We start from the raw sequence: 17,276 nt of genomic DNA on the forward strand, positions 1-17,276 counted from the left end.
CACATGCGTATGCAATCTTTTCAAGGAAATTATTCTGGGATTATAAATGGAAACTAAATGGATGACGTCGTCTTACTATTGTGGTGAAATTGACTGCCATCTTATCTCAATGAAAATTAAGGACATATTAGATTATCTTTTGCAAATGCCTCATGTGTTCTTTCTATTGTAGCTGAGGCCAGCGATCACGTCCCTATTTCCCCTGGCTCACTTAGTCAAAATACAGGCACAATTTAGGCCATTTTACTCTGATCTTCCATTGGTTTATTCTCAGAATTTAAACACAATTTGCCATAAGTAATTTGTTACAAAGGTTTTTTTCTTCTAACACCACAATCAATTCAAACAGTCTGCAGTCTTTTGTTGTGTTTTAGCCAAAGCAAACTGATCAAGGGAGAAGAGTGGAGAAGAAAGGTAACTGCGCCTATATACAAGGACTTCTATATATTAATTGTGAAAAATATCTAAGACAAAGCAAGTGCTTCATCTATTTACAGTGCCTTCCGAAAGTATTCACACCCCTGACTTTTTCCACATTTTGTTGTGTTACAGCCAGAATTTAGAATGGATGTCACGGATTCTGCCGAGGCTGCTCCTCCTCCTTGCTAGGGCAGGCTTCTGCGTTCGTCGTCCCCGGAGTACTAGCTACTGCCGTTTGATGTTATCGGTGTTTGTTTAGTTTTGTCTGTATTGTTTACACCTGTTCGTCATTATGTTAATTGTTTTCCCCTTCACGGCTGTCTATTTTGTGAGCAGGTTATTTCCTCCCTGCGTGGAGTTATTTTCTGTGTCCTTTTGGATCCTTTTCGTATTAAAAGTACGTATCCGAGAGTTCTGTGTCCTGCGCCTGACTTCGTTTACCGCATCTCACAGACAGAATCACACACCTTACCATGGAGTCAGCAGGAGCCACGGCACCGACTGGATCACTCGAGGAGCGCGTCCTACAATAGGCAGCGATGCTCCAAAATCTTGGTGCCGCTATGGATAACGTTATGAACACTTTGGTACGATGGGAGAGAGGAGGTTTGCCCACACCTCCTTCAACGATACCACCACCATCGGCTACTCCTATCGTCTCACATCCGGAGTCCAGTGGGATTCGGCTGTCGCTCCCGAGGGCTTATGATGGCACCGCAGCCGGGTGTCAGGGTTTCCTGCTCCAGGTGGAACTTTACCTGGCATCCATTCACCCGGCACCCTCGGGATACGAGAGCGTGTCCGCCCTCATCTCCTATCTGTCCGGCAAGGCACTGGAGTGGGCCAATGCCGAGTGGGGAGGGATAGACGCCGCTACTGTGAACTATGCAGAGTTCACCCGCCGCTTCAGGGCAGTGTTCGATCATCCCCCGGAGGGGAAGGCGGCGGGTGAGCGTCTATTCCACCTCAGACAGGGGAGGAGGAGCGCGCAGGAATTCGCACTGGACTTCCAGACTCTGGCTGCCAATTCGGGATGGAATGAGAGGGCCCTCATCGACCACTACAGATGCAGCCTGAGGGAGGACGTTCGTTGAGAGCTGGCCTGCAAGACACCAACCTAAGCTTCGATCAGCTGGTGGACATGTCGATTCGCTTGGATACCCTGTTGGCTACCCGCGGACGTCCAACGCTGGGGCCGTCCATTCCATCCCCCAGCACCTCCGAGCCGAGCCCTATGGAGCTCGGGGGTGCTGGTAGTAGGGAGGCCAGGAAGGAGGCTGTCCCCTGCACCAACTGTGGCCGCCGAGGACACACGGCGGTTCGGTGCTGGGGAGGGTCTCCTCGGATTCGAGGCAGCAGGCAGCGCACTGATGAGTCATTCCCGGTGAGTAAGGTCCCAACTCACCCAGAGCTCTCTGCTGTTCATATGTGTATCCAAGTGATGTTTCCAGAAGTTTCTTCTTACTCCCAGCATAAGGCGCTAGTCGATTCAGGCGCAGCTGGGAATTTTATCGATCGCCATTTCTCATATAAGTTAGGGATCCCTATATTACCAGTCGATGTGCCCTTCCCTATCCATGCCCTAGATAGCCGGCCTTTGGGGTCGGGATTGATTAGGGAGGTCACAGCGCCACTGAAGATGAAAACGCAGAAGGGTCATGAGGAGACTATACAGTTGTATTTAATTGACTCTCCTGCGTTTGCAGTGGTGTTGGAACTTCCCTGGTTAATATCTCATGACCCCAACATTTCATGGCAACAGAGGGCTCTCAAGGGATGGTCTGATCAGTGTGTGGGGCGGTGTGTAGGTGTTTCCGTAGGGGCAACGACGGTGGAGAGTCCGAACCAAATGCCCACAATGCACATTCCTCCTGAGTATGCCGATTTGGCAAGCGCCTTCTGTAAGAAGAAGGCGACTCAATTACCACCTCATCGACAGGGGGATTGTGCGATAGACCTCCAGGTTGGCGCGGCGCTCCCTCGCAGCCATGTGTATCCTCTGTCTCAGGAGGAGACGGCTGCTATGGAGACATATGTCACCGAATCCTTGAGACAGGGATACATACGGCCTTCCACTTCTCCTGCGTCCTGAAGTTTCTTTTTTGTGAAGAAGAAGGATGGGGGTTTACGCCCGTGTATTGATTACCGTGGTCTCAATCAGATCACTATTAAATACAGCTATCCTCTCCCTCTGATTGCTAGTATGACGGAGTCATTACACGGGGCGCGCTTCTTCACAAAATTGGATCTCAGGAGCGCTTACAACCTGGTGCGCATTCGGGAGGGAGATGAGTGGAAAACAGCCTTCAGTACCACCTCGGGTCACTATGAGTACCTCGTCATGCCATACGGTCTAATGAATGCTCCTTCAGTCTTCCAATCATTTGTAGACGAGATTTTCCGGGATTTGCATGGACAGGGGGTAGGGGTGTATATTGATGACATTCTGATATACTCCGCTACACGTACCGAGCATGTGTCCCTGGTACGTCGGGTGCTGGGTAGACTGTTGGAGCATGATCTGTATGTGAAGGCAGAGAAATGTCTGTTTTTCCAGGAGTCCATCTCCTTCCTGGGACACCGGTTGTCTGCGTCAGGGGTGGAGATGGAGATTGACCGTGTTTCAGCCGTGCGTAATTGGCAGACTCCAACTACAGTAAAGGAGGTGCAGCGGTTTTTGGGTTTTGCCAATTACTACCGGAGGTTTATCCGGGGTTTTGGACAGGTAGCGGCTCCCATTACCTCCCTGCTAAGGGGGGGCCAAGTGCGTTTGCAGTGGTCGGCTGAGGCGGACAGGGCGTTTAGTCATTTGAAGGACCTGTTCACCTCAGCTCCGGTGCTGGCACATTCGGATCCCTCTTTGGCGTTCCAAGTCGAGGTGGATGCGTCCGAGGCGGGGATCGGTGCTATACTGTCTCAGCGCTCGGGCACGCCTCCAAAACTCCGCCCCTGTGCTTTCTATTCTAAGAAGCTCAGTCCGGCGGAGCACAATTATGACGTGGGGGACAGGGAGCTGCTAGCTGTGGTCCAGGCCCTGAAGGTGTGGAGACATTGGCTTGAGGGGGCTAACCACCCTTTTCTCATTCTGACTGACCATCGTAACCTGGAGTACATCCGGGCAGCGAAGAGACTGAACCCTCGTCAGACTAGGTGGGCCATATTTCTGGCCCGGTTTGTCTTTAAGATCACGTATATCCCCGGGTCACAGAACGTTAAGGCAGATGCCCTGTCCCGACGATATGACACAGAGGAGAGGTCCATTGAGCCCACTCCCATACTACCGGAGTCTTGTCTCGTGGCACCGGTGGTGTGGGAGGTCGACACGGAAATCGAGCGGACGTTACGTACTGACCCTTCTCCCCCAGAGTGTCCAGAGGGACGGAGGTACGTGCCGCTCGAGGTCCATGACCGACTGATTTATTGGGCTCAAACGTCACCCTCCTCTGGTCATCCTGGTATTGGTCGGATGGTGCACTGTCTTAGCGGGAAGTACTGGTGGCCCACCTTAGCTAAGGACGTGAGAGTTTACGTTTCTTCCTGCTCGGTGTGCGCCCAGTGTAAGGCGCCTAGACACCTGCCCAGGGGGAAGTTACAACCTCTCCCCGTTCCACAACGGCCGTGGTCTCACCTGTCGGTGGATTTTGTCACGGACCTTCCCCCCTCCCAGGGGAATACCACGATCTTGGTCGTTGTGGATCGGTTTTCTAAGGCCTGCCGTCTCATCCCTATGCCAGGTCTTCCTACAGCCCTACAACGGCCGAAGCCCTGTTTACTCACTTTTTCCAGCACTACGGGGTGCCTGAGGATTTAGTGTCTGATCGGGGTCCCCAGTTCACCTCTAGAGTGTGGAGGGCGTTTATGGAACGTTTGGGGGTCTCGATCAGCCTTACCTCTGGTTTTCACCCTGAGAGTAATGGCAGGTGGAGAGAGTAAACCAAGATGTGGGTAGGTTTCTGAGGTCCTACTGCCAGGACCGGCAGGAGGAGTGGTCGGGGTATATTCCCTGGGCAGAGATAGCCCAAAACTCACTCCGCCATTCCTCCACTAATCTCACTCCTTTCCAGTGTGTGTTGGGCTATCAGCCGGTTCTGGCACCCTGGCATCAGAGCCAGATCGAGGCTCCTGCGGTGGATGAATGGTTTCGGCGCTCGGAGGAGACATGGAACGCTGCGCACGTCCATCTGCAGCGGGCCATCAGACGGCAAAAGGCGAGCGCCGATCGCCACCGCAGTCCGGTTTATGCACCGGGAGATCGGGTCTGGCTCTCGACCAGAAACCTGCCCCTTCACCTGCCCTGCCGGAAGCTGGGCCGGCGGTTTGTGGGGCCATTTAAAGTCCTGAGGAGATTGAACGAGGTATGTTATAGGTTACAGCTGCCTGTTAATTATCGCATTAACCCCTCGTTCCATGTGTCTCTCCTCAGGCCGGTGGTAGCTGGTCCACTCCAGGAGAATGTGGTACGAGAGGCCCCTCCGCCCCCACTAGACATCAAAGGGGCTCCGGCGTACTCAGTCCGTTCCATCGTGGATTCGAGGCCTCGGATGGGGGGTCTGCAGTATCTCATGGAGTGGGAGGGGTACGGTCCGGAGGAACGGTGCTGGGTCCCTAGGAGGGACATCCTAGATCCCTCCCTGTTGACAGTTCCACCGGAGTCACCCAACTCGCCCTGCTCCGCGTCCTCCTGGCCGTCCCCGAGGCCGGGGTCGGTGCACGGCTTGAGCCGCGCGTCAAGGGGGGGGGGGGGGGTACTGTCACGGATTCTGCCGAGGCTGCTCCTCCTCCTTGCTCGGGCAGGCTTCGGCGTTCGTCGTCCCCGGAGTACTAGCTACTGCCGTTCGATGTTATCGGTGTTTGTTTAGTTTTGTCTGTATTGTTTACACCTGTTCGTCATTATGTTAGTTGTTTCCCCCTTCACGGCTGTCTATTTTGTGAGCGGGTTATTTCCTCCCTGCGTGGAGTTATTTTATGTGTCCTTTTGGATCCTTTTCGTATTAAAAGTACGTATCCGAGAGTTCTGTGTCCTACGCCTAACTTCGTTTACCGCATCTCACAGACAAGTCGTGACAATGGATTACATTTAGATTTTGTGTCACTGGCCTACACAAAATACCCCATAATGTCAAAGTGGAATTATGTTTTTAGAAATGTTTACAAACGCGTCCTTCCTAACTCAGTTGCCAGAGAGGAAGGAAACCACTCAGGGATTTCACCTTGGCCAATGGTGACTTTAAAACAGTTACAGAGTTTAATGGTTGTGATAGGAGAAAACTGAGGATGGATCAATAACATGGTAGTTACTCCACAATACTAGCCTAATTGACAGAGTGAAAAGAAGGAAGCCTGTACAGAATAAAAATATTCCAAAACATGCATCCTGTTTGCAATAAGGCACTAAATCCATTCTACCTAATTTCTACTAGCATGTTAAATGTGCAACCAGAGGAAAAAAAACTCTAGACCACCATTACTCCACACACAGAGACGCATACAAAGCTCTACCTCGCCCTCCATTTGGCAAATCTGACCATAACTCTATCCTCCTGATTCCTGCTTATAAGCAAAAACTAAAGCAGGAAGCACCAGTGACTCGGTTAATAAAAAAGTGGTCAGATGACGCAGATGCTAAGCTACAGGACTGTTTTGCTAGCACAGACTGGAACATGTTCCGGGATTCTTCAGACAGCATTGAGGAGTACACCACATCAGTCACTGGCTTCATCAATAAGTGCATCGATGATGTCGTCCCCACAGTGACCGTACCTACATACCCCAACCAGAAGCCATGGATTACAGGAAACATCCGCACTGAGCTAAAGGGTAGAGCTGCCACTTTCAAGGAACGGTACTCTAACCCGGACGCTTATAAGAAATCCTGCTATGCCCTCAGACGAACCTTCAAACAGGCAAAGAGTCAATACAGGACTAAGATTGAATCGTACTACACTGGCTCTGACGCTCGTCGGATGTGGCAGGGCTTGAAAACTATTACAGACTACAAAGGGAAGCACAGCCGCGAGCTGCCCAGTGACACAAGCCTACCAGACGAGCTAAACCACTTCTATGCTCGCTTCGAGGCAAGCAACATTGAAGCATGCATGAGAGCACCAGCTGTTCCGGATGACTATGTGATCACGCTCTCCGTAGCCGATGTGAGTAAGACTTTTAAGCAGGTCAACATTCACAAGGCCGCAGGGCCAGACGGATTACCAGGACGTGTACTCCGAGCATGTGCTGACCAACTGGCAAGTGTCTTCACTGACATTTTCAACATGTCCCTGACTGAGTCTGTAATACCAACATGTTTCAAGCAGACCACCATAGTCCCCGTGCCCAAGGACTCTAAGATAACCTGCCTAAATGACTACCGACCCGTAGCACTGACGTCTGTAGCCATGAAGTGCTTTGAAAGGCTGGTCATGGCTCACATCAACAGCATTATCCCAGAAACCCTAGACCCACTCCAATTTGCATACCGCCCCAACAGATCCACAGATGATGCAATCTCTATTGCACTCCACACTGCCTTTTCCCACCTGGACAAGAGGAACACCTACGTGAGAATGCTATTCATTGACTACAGCTCAGCATTCAACACCATAGTGCCCTCTAAGCTCATCACTAAGCTAAGGATCCTGGGACTAAACACCTCCCTCTGCAACTGGATCCTGGACTTCCTGACGGGCCGCCCACAGGTGGTAAGGGTAGGTAACAACACATCTGCCACACTGATCCTCAACATGGGGGCCCCTCAGGGGTGCGTGCTCAGTCCCCTCCTGTACTCTCTGTTCACCCATGACTGCATGGCCAGGCACGACTCCAACACCATCATTAAGTTTGCCGACGACACAACAGTGGTAGGCCTGATCACCGACAACGATGAGACAGCCTATAGGGAAGAGGTCAGAGACCTGGCCGTGTGGTGCCAGGACAACAACCTCTCCCTCAACGTGACCAAGACAAAGGAGATGATTGTGGACTACAGGAAAAAAAAGAGGACTGAGCACGCCCCCATTCTCATCGATGGGGCTGTAGTGGAACAGGTTGAGAGCTTCAAGTTCCTTGGTGTCCACATCACCAACGAACTATCGTGGTCCAAACACACCAAGACAGTCGTCAAGAGGGCACGACAAAGCCTATTCCCACTCAGGAGACTGAAAAGATTTGGCATGGGTCCTCAGATCCTAAAAAAATTATACAGCTGCACCATCGAGAGCATCCTGACTGGTTGCATCACCGCCTGGTATGGCAACTGCTTGGCCTCCGACCGCAAGGCACTACAGAGGGTAGTGCATACGGCCCAGTACATCACTGGGGCCAAGCTTCCTGCCATCCAGGAACTCTATACCTGGCGGTGTCAGAGGAAGGCCCTCAAAATTGTCAAAGACTCCAGCCACCCTAGTCATAGACTGTTCTCTCTGCTACCGCACGGCAAGCGGTACCGGAGTGCCAAGTCTAGGTCCAAAAGACTTCTCAACAGCTTCTACCCCCAAGCCATAAGACTCCTGAACGGCTAATCATGGCTACCCGGACTATTTGCACTGCCCCCCCACCCCATCCTTTTTACGCTGCTGCTACTCTGTTAATTATTTATGCATAGTCACTTTAACTCTACCCACATGTACATATTACTTCAACTATCTCAACTAGCCGGTGCCCCCCGCACATTGACTCTGCACCGTACCCCCTGTATATATAGCCTCCCTACTGTTATTTTATTTTACTTCTGCTCTTTTTTTCTCAACACTTTTTTTGTTGTTGTTTTATTTTTACTTTTTTTGTTAAAAATAAATGCACTGTTGGTTAAGGGCTGTAAGTAAGCATTTAACTGTAATGTCTGCACCTGTTGTATTCGGCGCATGTGACCAATAAAATTTGATTTGATTTGATTTGAAGTAAAACTGCAACAAAATGTGGCAAAGAAATTAACTTCATGTCCTGAAAACAAAGTGTTATGTTTGGGCAAATCCAACCCAAAAAATCACTGAGTACTACTCTTCATATTTTCCAGCATGGTGGTTGCTGCATAATGTTATGGGTATGCTTGTCATCTGCAGGGCCTAAGGAGTTTTTTTTTTTGGATAAAAATAAACAGAATAGAGCTAAGCACAGGCAAAATCCTACAGGAAAACTAACAGACACTCGGAGACAAATGTACCTTTCAGCAGGACAATAACCTAAAACACCAGCCAAATATACACTAGAGTTGCTTAACAAGACAACATTGAATGTTCCTGAGTGGCCTGGTTACAGTTTTGAATTAAATAGGCTTGAAAATGTATGGCAAGACTAGCAATGATCCAACAACCAACTTGACAGAGCTTGAATAATTTTTAAAAGAATAATGTGCAAATATTGTACAATCCAGGTGTGCAAAGCTCTTAGAGAAAAATACTCACAGTTGTACTCGCTGCCAAAGGTGATTCTAACATGTATTGATTCATTTTTAATACATTTGCAAACATTTCTAAAAGCATATTTTCACTTCGTCATTATGGGGTATTGTGTGTAGATGGGTGAGGAAATTGTTTTATTTAATCAATTTTGAATTCAGGCTGTAACACAACAAAATGTGGAATAAGTCAAGGGGTATGAATACGTTCTGAAGGCACTGTATGTTCATATTGTAAAGTGAGGAATTGATAGTACAATACAATTTAAGGAATATGACAAATCTATTGCTAACAACAATGCTTTAATGAAGTCCACAAGTGATACGTGTTTTTGCTCAACCGAATTCAACTTTTTTAAATCAAAGACATTCCATCTATTTCCATCTCTGTGTTTTTTCTTCACATAGAAAAAGTTATATTGTTTTTTCAGGAGCATATTGTCGGCTTCTCTGATCCTTAGACACTGAAACAATGAGCATGACTGTATTGATTTTCCTACACACATAACCCCTCATATGTCATAGAACACACAAGCTGCAAAATGTTAATGGAAGATAAAAAAACACAATCAACATGTAGAAATTGTTGGAGGGCACAACCTAATTGGGAGAATATTAGGCTGGTAATTATACAGACTATCACAAAGGCTGCAAAGGCTAATAAATGAAGGTCCGGGAGGTTAATACATTTTTAAATCCAATTTAGAAATTCATTTAAATGGTGTCCAAACAAATGGTGGAAGAATCAAATCAATTACACTCTGAAATAGCAGCATTTGTAGTCAAGATGTGTCTGCTCAGGTCTTCAGGAGCAGAGAGTAGGGTAGTAATAGGATGGGCCAAAGCCTTATTCCTTCACCAGTAATGTGGTGTGTATTTTATCTGACTCTCTTAAGTATATCACACTTACTATGTATACAAATATAGTATATCCCCTGCATCATGCTTTGTTGTTTCTTTGTGCTTCTGACCACTAGGAGGCCGCAGTCTCTAGGCAGTGGTCAGTTCATATCAGCCCCCAACAACATAGACTTGATAGACAATATGCAATACGACAACTGTAAAGACATATTTAAAAAGCTAGTGGGCATACTGTGAGGAACTAAAATAAAGTCTACTACATAAACTATGTCTTAAAACATATGGTGGAATTTTGTATCGGATTAGAATATGATATAAACAATATGATCGTATACGTACTGTATACTATATTAGTATGTAAATATTCACTGAGGGGGCAGAAATTATTGACAATAATTTCCATGAAATCCACCACTCTTTGTAGACAGATTGTGAAACAGGTTGTGAAAAGACTATTCCCGCCTCATCAGATGCGTCATGGCGTGCACTAAATTGAACTGTGATGAGTACAAATACAGCATTCAAAAGTTTAGGAAACACAAACATACTGTCATTACGGCATATAGTGAAGAATTAAGGACGTCTACTAAACAATCATGTTTACATTGTTATTACATTATTATTATTACTATGATATTATTATTATTATTCATATCCCATTTTAATGACTACGTATGAAAAGATATCTGTTGGGCCCACATCTATAATACAACAATAATACTAGCATATTATGCTGTACACATATGTAGTAAGTATGTCATAGTAGAAGTATGTCATACATGCGTGACCAACCACACACACCCCCCACCCGCCCGCACGTACCACACACACACACACACGCACACACACACACACACACACAACACACACACACACTAATCTGCGCCACACATCTCTGTCCACCAGTGAAATAGCACAGTGAATAATGGAGAGTGCTTCTAATCAGGACAAGAGCAGGCTCATGATTGTGACCCCCTCACCTGATTCCGGTGCGTAGAAAAGCTATTATGCACAGAGTGCACTATCATCATGGGCAGAACAAGCTAGAAGGGCTGCTCTGGTGACAGCAAAATGCTACAGAGACAAGACATTCAGACACGAATTAGGGCCAGGTTGGAGCCTAGGTGGGTCTGATACCACTACTATGATTCTGCATACAGTACATGTTGATCCTAGGTGGGTCTGATACCACTGCTCTGATTCTGCATACAGTACATGTTGAAGAGCCATATGACAGTTGTTACAGTGGGGGTTGCTGGGAGAAGACCTTGACAAGCATGCAAAATGGATTGGCACTTGGAAACGGATAGATATTTTTTGTTAATATGTTGAATTTCACATGCAATACTTCACCACAAGCAGGTGTAAATAAAATATTTACACATACCAGTATTTACTTTCATTACGAGGAAGGTTTCCAACATAGTCTGCTCGCATTATATTAATCATTTCTTGATTAACCTCATTTCCATACAATCATTCAAAACACATGGGTCCTTTCGGCCCCTGGATGCTGCTCTTAGCTTTGCAAAATAACCCCGGGCCATTGACGTAATGCATGAGCAACCATGACGCGCCAGAGTGTATGGCTTTTGTCTCACATAGTCACATCCAACACACATTGCCAGCACGACTTCACCATAGTGTTTCCCCATTCTCCCCAAGTGGTCTTGGCTCTCGCATCTCTGGGATGACCTCAGGGTGGCTAGCTGAGCGTTATCCCTGAGACTGAGTGCTACATCAAAATGTAGGCTCATATTGCTGCAGCGCCCATTTGATAATACAGGCCGGCCGCCCTATTCAATGTCTGAGTGTATGAATGCCAAATGAGCTTGCAGGAGATTGCAATCACTCCCCAGGTATCTTCCATGGGTCACCACAGCTTTCTCTCTCTCCCTCTCTCGCGCTCTCGCTCACTCTCTCTCTCCCTCTCTCCCTCTCTCCCTCCCTTTCTCTCTCGATTGTGCACAGTACTCCTTCTCACTAAAACAACAACATAGGCAATGCTGTAGAAGCTGTTCAATATTCAGTTGCATCCTGAAGGAAAATATAATGTTTAATAATGGAGATTCAATGGGAGATTAATTTAATTAAGAATCCATTCATGTTTAATCAACCATTCCACTACTATTTCCCTTTTATAAGGCCTCAGTAAAATATAACGTGGCACACCAATAGATTAAGAAACATTTATGCATATTCACATTAAAAGTTGATGCTTTTCAAGACATCTTTCAGATTGGGAATACTCGCATAACACAGAGACTTGACAATTGTAACATTCACAGCAGTAATAAATGTAAACTAGCTCACTTTCCCTGAAAAATAAGTATTCAACATCATTTACTACAATAATTGATTGTTTATGCTCTGTGGATTCTGTGTAACTCGTCATTACGCATCTGTTTAGAATGGAAAATCCGACCTCAACAGATTTCATATGCCAACTCAATCACTACAAATGGTTATTCCAGTGAAAGATGATAGCGACAGAGAGCACAGCAGACAGAGTATGAAATGTTTGGCCCATCTAACCCTTATGGTGATAAGCCCACCCCAGTGAAATGCATGGAACCAACTGTCATGTATTATTTCTCAAAGGTATTCATCTGAAGCAAATAGCATCCCAGGTCAAACAACTAAAGCAGAGCTAAACGCAGTTAGCCTAAAGGGGAGGCTTGAACAACACCGCAAAACCCTCAAAAGGCAGGCACTTCCTATTTCCTGGTGTTTGGTGTTTGCCCAAGTAGTTTGAGGATTTAGATAACAAACTTGGCCCCTGTGCAATGGACCAATAAAAACAATTTGTGAAAATGGCCCATATCTCCACTGGAAGGTCTTCAGAGTGTGTTTGATGTGGCCCTTGGGCTACGATCATCCCACATCATGCCATGGCTGTTCATACTCAAAGGTGTCCCTGCGCTCCAGACGGATGTTCCAAGACGGCCCCTTTGTTTAGACGACAATTATCAACGCTCTTAAAAACCATAATCAAAGTGTCAAAATGTGATCTGGAGAACAGCTGTTCTTTTACACAACAAAACAGGAGAGGAATTAACTCACAAAGGACCTACATTAAATGTAATCATCCACAAAGAAATTGGGTGTTCTATCATAGATTTTCATGTTTGGTTGTCTTGTACATTTATATGTGTCGGTTGCCTTCAAGCCTGCAGCTCAGAATAAAATGCTACAACTATAACCACTAGTTATAGTTGCTTTGGATTCATATAATGTACCAAAAAGAATATGACTGACATCACGGTGGACAAATCTTATTTTTTTTTTAAATGACTTGAGATAAGCTACTCACACCCAAACTTCCAAGTAAATGCTGCATTAATGCCAATTGGAGACGAAAACGTGATGTCATGGTAATTCTACTGTAGAAGGACATTATAGGATAAAGACTTGCGTTAGACATTTTCACACACAGTGCCATACCCATTTAGTGGGAGCAGAAATCGATTAAAATGGAAGATGGATGCCAATGGTCCCTGACACTTTCCTTCTGAAATATGCTGGCTTTGACTTGAATGGAAACTCCAACAACTCCACACACACACAAGCCGCATCTCATTAATTCCAGTACACTCCACGCTACAGAGACAACATTGAGCACACTCCCATCATTGACTGCAAGATCGCTCTCAAATATGAAAGGGTTAACATACGCAAATTACATACAGTTGAAGTCGGAAGTTTACATACACTTAGGTTGGAGTCATTAAAACTTGTTTTTCAACCACTCCACACATTTCTTGTTAACAAACTATAGTTTTGGCAAGTCGGTTAGGACATCTACTTTGTGCATGACACAAGAAATTTTTACAACAATTGTTTACAGACAGATTATTTCACTTATAATTCATTGTATCACAATTCCAGTGGGTCAGAAGTTTACATACACTAAGTTGACTGTGCCTTTAAACAGCTTGGAAAATTCCAGAAAATTATGTCATGGCTTTAGAAGCTTCTGATAGGCTAATTGACATCATTTGAGTCAATTGGAGGTGTACCTGTGGATGTATTTCAAGACCTACCATCAAACTCAATGCCTCTTTGCTTGACATCATGGGAAAATCAAAAGAAATCAGCCAAGGCCTCCGAAAAAAAATGTAGACCTCCACAAGTCTGGTTCATCCTTGGGAGCAATTTCCAAATGCCTGAAGGTACCATGTTCATCTGTACAAACAATAGTACTCAAGTATAAACACCATGGGACCACGCAGCCGTCATACCACTCAGGAAGGAGACGCGTTCTGTCTCCTAGAGATGAACATACTTTGGTGCGAAAAGTGCAAATCAATCCCAGAACATCAGCAAAGGACCTTGTGAAGATGCTGGAGGAAACAGGTACAAAAGTATCTATATATACAGTAAAACGAGTCCTATATCGACATAACCTGAAAGACCGCTCATCAAGGAAGAAGCCACTGCTCCAAAACCGCCATAAAAAAAGCCAGACTACAGTTTGCAACTGCACATGGGGACAAAGATTGTACTTTTTGGAGAAATGTCCTCTGGTCTGATGAAACAAAAATAGAACTGTTTATCCATAATGACCATCGTTATGTTTGGAGGAAAAGGGGGGTCGCTTGCAAGCCGAAGAACACCATCCCAACCGTGAAGCACGGGGTGGCAGCATCATGCTGTGGGGGTGCTCTCAAGACATCAGTCAGGAAGTTAAAGCTTGGTCGCAAATGGGTCTTCCAAATGGATAATGACCCCAAGAATACTTCCAAAGTTGTGGCAAAATGGCTGAAGGACAACAAAGTCAAGGTATTGGAGTGGGTATCACAAAGCCCTGACCTCAATCCGATAGAAAATGTGTGGGCAGAACTGAAAACCGTGTGCGAGCAAGGAGGCCTACAAACCTGACTCATTTACACCAGCTCTGTCAGGAGGAATGGGCCAAAATTCACCCAACTTATTGTGGGAAGCTTGTGGAAGGCTACCCGAAACGTTTAACCCAAGTTAAACAATTTAAAGGCAATGCTACCAAATACTAATTGAGTGTATGTAAACTTCTGACCCACTGGGAATGTGATGAAATAAATAAAAGCTTAAATAAATAATTCTCTCTACTATTATTCTGACATTTCACATTCTTAAAATAAAGTGGTGATCCTAACTAACCTAAGACAGGGAATTTTACTAGGATTAAATGTCAGGAATTGTGAAAAACAGAGTTTAAATGTATTTGGCTAAGGTGTATGTAAACTTCCGACTTCAACTGTACATGTCAACGCGGCTTTTGATATCTGAATTTCCCAGATATCAAGAACGAAATGACAGACAATCCTCATAAGGGTAATTGTATGGAAAAGTTATTAGATCATCATTTGAATGAGCCTTATATCTTCTAATAAGGCTACCCTGAAGGAAATATGTTATTAAATTGAAGGTTTCTGCGTTGTCAGAGTGTGCAATTAACCCACCTTTTTTAAAGGGAGCGTCTGTAAGTAATCAAAGAAGATGGTGACAGTGGTAATGAGAAGGCAATCCTGGAACGTTCATTTCTTGGTTTATCCATTTTTTTTTTTACTTGTAAAGAATGCCAGATGGCTTGGGTTACAGACATATGGCCTGCCAAGGCGCAACATAACACTGGCCTATTCTTTGATAAGCTTGTGGGTTGCGTAACTAAAACTCTCTCAGAGCATGTAATGGTATATGTGTAAAGTAGGTGATCTAGGTCGAAAACATCAAATACCATGAAGTACATTCTCCCATGGTGCTGTTACAGTACCAGTGAAGCTCACTACTGTAGATACACAACTGATTGTTGTGTATCTTTGATAAGTGCAATTTATCAACAGTACCAATGTACAGTATGTTGTTGTGTCTGACATCCTTCCCTGCACATCATCCTCCCCTAGCCAATGTTACAATACTAATTTATCAGTGTGATAAAACACCATACCGTTCAGGAAGATAATGCATATTTTGGAGGGAAAAAGGATAACCAAATTATCGGAATCGCATTGTATGGACTTAAATTGTCATCAACTAGAAGCAAATGAAAGTGATATATTGAAAGAGGAAACAAAGTACTTTAAGCATATGTTTTCTTTTCAGTCGCCTCCATCTCCTCTAACTGAAGCTAATTGTAGTGATTTTTTTTCTATTGATAATGTCAAATTGACAGCCATACAGAAAGACTCATGTGAAGGTGAAATTACAGAGGAGGAACTTCTGGATGCAATTAAAGACTTTAAGTCTGGGAAAACTCCAGGGTTGGATGGCATACCAGTCGAGGTATACCAAACCTTTTTTGATATACTAAGAGGACCGTTATTACAGCTATATGGACACTCAATCATTACGGTATTTTTTATTGGTAAATTTACAAACATATATAATGATAAATAGACTTGAAACTTGTATCTCATTATGGTGTATGGTGAAATAAGTATTGCCAGTTATAATTGTAATGGCTTAGCTGATAATAACAAAAGAATAACAATATTTACATGGCTCAAAGAGAAGGAATATAATATCTATTATATACAGGAAACTCATTCAACAATTTGAGATGAAGTAACGTGGAAAAAAGAATGGGGGGGGGGGGGAGAATATACTTCTCCCATGGGCAAAGAAATTCAAAATGGGTGATGATATTAATTAATAGTAATTTCGATCCGAATGTGCAAATTGTCCAAATAGATACGCAAGGTAGATGGATTATTTTAAAATAGTTATTGGACAATAAACAGAAATGGCTCATTAACCTTTACAGACCAAATAATGATGATCCACAATTCTTTGACAATATATATAATAAATTATCAACCCTGCAAGCAATTCAAGACGATATTATTAAGGTGGGGGATTATAATACTGTTTTAAATAGCTCAATGGACCGTAAAGGAAATCACACCACAAACAATCACCCACATGCTCTTAAGGAAATTGTGAATGTCATGGATACATTAGAACTAGTAGACATATGGAGGCTTAAATATACTGATCTAGTGAGATATACAGTGGGGGAAAAAAGTATTTAGTCAGCCACCAATTGTGCAAGTTCTCCCACTTAAAAAGATGAGAGAGGCCTGTAATTTTCATCATAGGTACAAGTCAACTATGACAGACAAAATGAGAAAAAGAAATCCAGAAAATCACATTGTAGGATTTTTAATGAATTTATTTGCAAATTATGGTGGAAAATAAGTATTTGGTCAATAACAAAAGTTTCTCAATACTTTGTTATATACCCTTTGTTGGCAATGACACAGGTCAAACGTTTTCTGTAAGTCTTCACAAGGTTTTCACACACTGTTACTGGTATTTTGGCCCATTCCTCCATGCAGATCTCCTCTAGAGCAGTGATGTTTTGGGGCTGTCGCTGGGCAACACAGACTTTCAACTCCCTCCAAAGATTTTCTATGGGGTTGAGATCTGGAGACTGGCTAGGCCACTCCAGGACCTTGAAATACTTCTTACGAAGCCACTCCTTCGTTGCCCGGGCGGTTTGTTTGGGATCATTGTCATGCTGAAAGACCCAGCCACGTTTCATCTTCAATGCCCTTGCTGATGGAAGGTTTTCACTCAAAATCTCACGATACATGGCCCCATTCATTCTTTCCCTTATACGGATCAG

General features: G+C 44.7%; 1 protein-coding gene across 3 annotated transcripts in view; it reads right to left on the bottom strand.

The window, feature by feature from the left end:
- The window catches only part of LOC121541577 (leucine-rich repeat and immunoglobulin-like domain-containing nogo receptor-interacting protein 2), a 347,768-nt gene that overhangs the window by 2,303 nt on the left and 328,189 nt on the right, over positions 1 to 17,276 (bottom strand). The gene's annotated exons all lie outside the window — the stretch shown is intronic.

This window comes from Coregonus clupeaformis, chromosome 3 (genome assembly GCF_020615455.1).
Source record: "Coregonus clupeaformis isolate EN_2021a chromosome 3, ASM2061545v1, whole genome shotgun sequence".
Classification (NCBI taxonomy): domain Eukaryota; kingdom Metazoa; phylum Chordata; class Actinopteri; order Salmoniformes; family Salmonidae; genus Coregonus; species Coregonus clupeaformis.